This window comes from Cornus florida, unplaced genomic scaffold (genome assembly GCF_030987335.1).
Source record: "Cornus florida cultivar Cherokee Brave unplaced genomic scaffold, ASM3098733v1 CherokeeBrave_3.0.0_Hap2_Chr11, whole genome shotgun sequence".
NCBI lineage: Eukaryota > Viridiplantae > Streptophyta > Magnoliopsida > Cornales > Cornaceae > Cornus > Cornus florida.
This window is the reverse complement of record NW_026775581.1, coordinates 38,378,449-38,384,448: the sequence shown is the minus strand read 5'-3', so window position 1 is coordinate 38,384,448 and position 6,000 is coordinate 38,378,449. Positions and strand designations below refer to the sequence as shown.

Genomic DNA, 6,000 nt, shown 5'->3' with positions numbered 1-6,000 from the left:
CTGGATCTTATGGCCTGCCATAAATACATTTCGGTACAAGACTGAATCATAGAACCAAAGATCATCAGGCAAATAAGTCCGTGTGGCGAATGTCTTGCCAGCTACATAGTGGCCAGTTAGTGCAACGACCATGTCTGCGTCGGAAGGCCTCTGCAAAATAGGATAATGAAGCTCAGGAGGGCAGACATAAGGGCACCGAGAAGATCTGGCTAATGTATCAACTATAATCCAGATGGGGTAGCCATCGATGGTGGTCTACAACTCTGATAGATTACCCGGGGCAGGCCGAAGGTTTTGGAAGAATGACCGAACTAGCCGCGGGAAGACAGGATAAGTAACTGGTGCCAGAATGGTTGAAATGCCGCACCGCTCGATGTCGTCAAAAGTTGCCCGAGCCAAGACTGACTGGGAGAAGAAGGTAATGTCAAAGACCGACTTATGCGCCACCTGAAGGTGTGAGTATCTTGGGAGAGGTCTATCTCGAAATTGGCCATGCTGTGCCGATGGTGGTGAAGAAGAAGGTATATGCTCAGCCTCATCTGAATGGGATGAAGATACAGCAGCTGAAGACTATAGTCTAGAATCAGCTGATGAAGACTGAGTTGGAGCTGGCTAAGGATACCCCTTTAACTGCTCAGGCTACTCAGCCTGATCAACTTGCTCTCGAGCTGGATCTGGAACTGGATCCTAAGCATGTGAAGGTCCTGCCTAGTCCTCTATACACTGTTGTACTCTCCTCGGATATTGTCGACAGATAACTGTCTTAATCCGTGCCATGGCCTGCAAAAGAACGAAACACTTGTAAAGTCAGCAATCAGATAATAAAGAATTAATAACAGATAGAAACATGTATGTCAAGTAAGATAGACAACTCAAAGTAATGGACATGAATCTATGCAAGTGATAATGCAGCCAGGTATAAACAGTGAATAAGTGAAACATGTTAAATATGATAAGTATGGAATGCATCCAATGTGGAAAACACAGGCATTGGGCATCAAGAAACTAGCATGAACACTATGGATGGTGTGTGAAGTGCACATATGCAAATCTGTGAAGTTCGATCGATCAGGAGAATATGAGATTGATCTCTCTCAGATCGATCAGGACTAAGTTCGATCGATCTTTCTCAGATCGATCTGAGAAAACTTCGATCGATCGAACTGCTGTGAGAAATTCGAAAAGTCATAGATCTGTGACGTGGATGACACGGGGGGTACCCAAGTAAGCTTGTGGGTCCCCCTACACCGTAATAACACAAGATTGATCATTTATCCTTGCACGTGACCTCCAAAATCACATCAGAAATGAAAATATACAAAAATAAATACACATATATATACATATATATACACATGCTCAAAACATAAAAAATGGCAAGAATAAACATGGAATCTCAGATCTATCATGGAAACATGGGTACCACTCAAGATTAAAGCTTGAAAATGGATATAAAATCCAAACTTACCAAAATTCAACGAGAGAAGTGGTCCGAGAGAGAGATGAGATCTGAGATGGGAGATAAAGTTTTGAAGTTTGTGGAAGGTCGCCGGAGGCTCACCGGAGGTTGGGAAGGTGGGTTGCAACGGTGGAAGGCGACAAGGGTTGAGATCGATGGCCAAATCGATCAAATGACCCTAGCGTTTCTATTTTTAAAAATTGCCTCTGATATGTTCGATCGATCTGGAAATGTCTTCGATCAATCGAACATAGATCGATCTGAAAAGAACTCATATCGATCTAACCTTGTAAAACATATTTTTGGAATTTTTTTTTAAAAATATTTAAAAATTCAAAATTCAAAATTCAAAATATTTTTTTTTGGATTTTTGGAAAAATAAAATAAAATAAAAATCTTTTTGGAATATTTATTTATTTGTTATTATTATTTTTGAATAAAATAAAATAAAATAAGAATAAAACAAAATAAAATCAAAATCAAAATACAATCAAAGTCAAAGTTAAAGTCAACAAAGGAACATAGATCGATCAATCCAAGATCGATCTGGAAGATGCTTCGATCGATCGAATAGGTAAAAACTTGTAGACAAGTTCAAACGATCAGACAGAGAGCTGTTTTATGCAGGGTTCAAAAATTTCTAAATGTTAGAACTGAAGATCGATTCAAGAAGAATTTGGATCAATCTTGGAATTTCAGATCGATCACAAAACATTTGGCACGATGGGACATAGAGGTAAAATATGCAGGTTTGATGCAGGAATGAAGTTCGATCGATTGAACCTCTTTTGAGGTCGATCGAACAGACACAAGGTGCCTATTTCAAAATTGAAAGTGCAGATATTTTCAACCAAAATCCCCAATAATGTGTATGAACCCAGAATATATCTACACGTCTCAAGAAACGAAAAATAAAATAGAAATGAGGAAGGAATATGATTGTAAACCCTATAAAGCATTGCTAGTCTTTAACGTCTCTAGCAAGACGTTGGGCTCTTTTAGCCTGGATCAAATATCTTGTTATGCATCCCCTCCTTGGCGGGGTGAAAAACAGTTTGAACCCCATCCAATAAATGGTTCTTTAAGGAACTTGTTAGATTTGGATCAAAAGGAATTGATGGTCTTTCATCAAGGCAATTCTTGGGCTTCCATGCTCTTTCAAACTTTGCTTTGGAAACAACAATTCTTGAATTCAAGTTTGAAGATGAACTCTTAGAACTTCCAAGAAAAACTCATGTTTTTCAAGTTCATTGTCAATGCACTTTTCTACAACACACACTTCTTTATGCTTATATATGGAATTCGGGGTCGGATTAAAGATGTTCAACTTCACTTTCATGTGGCTAAATGAGATTTTCATTATCCCCATCCTGTAATTAATGTTGGCATTTGCGGTTACTAAGAAGGGACGGCCAAGGATAACAGGAACTTGGCTCTTGGGGATCGGAACCGGTTCCGTGTCTATGACGACGAAATCAACGGGGAAGATGAACTTATCAATCTTAATTAAAACATCCTCTATGATACCCTGGGGCTTTTTGATGGATTGGTCGGCAAGTTGTAAAACCACTGACGTCGGTTTCAAGTCTCCTAAGCCCAATTTGACATATACTGAATATGGAAGAAGGTTAACACTTGCTCCTGAGTCTAGAAGAGCCTGATTAATGACATGGTTACCGATTATGCAAGAGGTAGTAGGTGAACCGGGATCCTTAAACTTTGGGAGAGTGTTATGTTGTAAGATGGAGCTCACTTGCTCGGTCAAGACTACTTTCTTTGGTGCTTGGCTTTTATTCTTTCTTTTTTGGGTGCAAAGATCTTTCAAGAACTTGGCATAAGCCAGAATTTGCTTAATTGCATCTAAAAGTGGAAGATTAACCTTTACTTGCCTAAACACATCAATGATTTCATTGGTCTTGGTCTTTTATTTTTCAAGAGAAATGGATCCTTTCAAGGTATCCAGAAATGGAGCTTTAGGCTCAAACGCTTTTTCAGAATTTTTCTTTGAAGAATTTTCAACACAAGAATTTTTCAAACTGTCACAAGAATTTTTCAAATCATCTTTCAAAACTTTCTTCAAATCATTTTCCATTGCTTTTTCAATAAAGGGGTCATGCACATGCAATGAAGGAGGACTAGGATGTGAAACGGGATGGGTGTCAACTTTTGGTTGCATCGATTCACTTTCTTCGTTGGACATACTCATTTGGTTGTCCACAATTCTCCCACTTCTCAAGGTTGTCACCACATTGACATGTTCGATTGTGTGACCTTCCGATGAGGAATGAGTCTCCACAACACATTGTTGCTTTAGTGGTGCATTCAACGGCATCTTCCCTTTCTTTCTAGCATTTAAGGTACTAGTTATTTGCCCGACTTGGGTTTCTAGCTTAGCAATAGATTAAGAATGGGAATGAAGTAATTGAGTAGTCGCCTCTAGAGTGCCCAGAGTAGTCAACACTTTCTCCTCAAAAGTGGGACTCCTAGAATTTCCTTGAGAATATGATGATTAGTTAAGAAAATGAGAATTAGAGAATTGATTACCATGCGCTTGAAATGATGATGATCTAAAACCTTGGGAACCTTGGCCTTGCATTGGAGGTGGAATATACTTTCCTTAAAATCCACCTTGGGGAGGGTTTGAGCCTTCCCCTTAGCTTTTCCAAGAGAATTTTAGATAGTTCCTCCAACTTGAATTATAATGAGTGCCATAGGGATTATTCCTTTAGTTGACAAATGTAGCATTGACTTGCTCATGGTTTTCACTTGGCATATGTCCATGGGGACAATTGAAAGTAGAATATAAAACATTTGAACCAGTCATACAAGATTCATTAGATGCACGATGATGAACATGATTAGGGGAGGAAGATACTTGATTCGCCGAATTTTGGTTGATCAAAATTTGATCAACCCTTTGAGATAAGGATTTCATCTCGGTGGCTTTGTCATTGGAATTGTCAACTTGATATAAGCCGACATTCTTCCTTCCACCCAAGTTTCTACTATTTTTAAAAGATAAGGATCTATGCATTGAATTCTCACTCATGCTTTCATATAATTACAACACATCATCCTCATGCTTGTCAAGATAAGAACCACCCATAGATATATCAACCATACCCTTGTGATTATCCGGTAAACTTTCAAAGAAATATTGAACTAGTTGCCACTTAGGTATGTCATGATGTGGGCATTTCCTAAGCAAGTCATTAAACCTTTCCCATGCCTCATGAAACATTTCCTCATCCCCTTGAGAAAATTCTCTAATTGAAGTTCTCATGGCATTGGTCTTTGATACCGGGTAGTACTTTTTCAAGAACTCTTGTTGCATATCTGCCCAAGAAGTTATCGAAAAAGGCCTAAGATTGTTGAACCAATATTTTACCTTGTCTTTAAGCTGAAAGGAAAAAGTTTAAGTCTTAAAACCTTTTCTAGCATGTTCATGTATTTCACGGTGGAACACACTTCAAGAAACTCATCCAAATGCTTATAAGGTTCTTCACTTGGAAGTCCATGATAGTTGGGAAGCATTTGAATGGTTTGTAGTTTAATCTTGTAATGATGTGCTCTAAATTGGGGCAATTAAATGCAAATAGGTGCATTATATTCATTAGGCATATAATGGTCTCTTAAAGCAATGGGAGGATTCACAATGGGTGGTGCTAAATGAACACCTTGATTAGCTTGAACCATGGGAGGTTATGGAGAAAAAATTGGCTGAGGCATTCCCAATGGAACTTGGCCTTGTTGTTGTAGGTGAATGAATGGTCTAGGCACGTCCAATGGTACTTAAATGTTTTCATGATGCACATTAGGGAGGAGGATGCCTTGTTAGTCTATATGACCATGGTCCTCCACATGGTCGTCATTCAATTCCTCCATTGGTAAAATAGAGTGATGAGACCTACTTCTTCCCCTAGGATTACGAACAACCAATTCAAGGTGCAAATTAGGAGGGACAAGAGTAGGATTTAATGACCTACGACTATGCATACACTAGCTAAACAAATAACAAGCAAATAATAATCACCCCGCCCCCACAACAAATCAATCAACAAACATTCTCCACATACATTGATCCCATACTGCCATGCTTGAACAATATGCAAAGAAAATTAAATTGCCTCCACGCAGGCTCACGATCTATTTAAGAATTTAAAAACTTGCCACCACACTGGCCGACGATTTAACTAGAGATGAAGTTAAAAAGATCTCACAAAGGGTCCTTAAGCAACTTCAATTAAACTTTTAAGTTTCAAGCCTTGCTATGCTTTGTAAATTTTTAGATTTTAACTCTTTTAGTTTTTGTTTAGCTTCACTTGCCTTCCTTGCTTCCTCTACTCGATTTCCTTGCTCAATGCACCTAATCAAATAAGAAAAAACACAATAAGTAACTAAAAAGAAAATAAAGTAAAGACATGATCAAAAGAGTACTAATTCCTATTTGTTTCCAAAACACGGCGTTGCCAATTCAATCCCCAGCAATGGCGCAAAAAACTTGGAGTGTGTCATGGGGTACAACCAAATTTGTGTGAAAT

General features: G+C 38.5%; 1 pseudogene; it reads left to right on the top strand.

The window, feature by feature from the left end:
• The first annotated feature begins 4,638 nt into the window (after positions 1-4,638).
• Positions 4,639-4,737, top strand: LOC132287324 (small nucleolar RNA R71; annotated as a pseudogene).
• Positions 4,738-6,000: the final 1,263 nt, after the last annotated feature.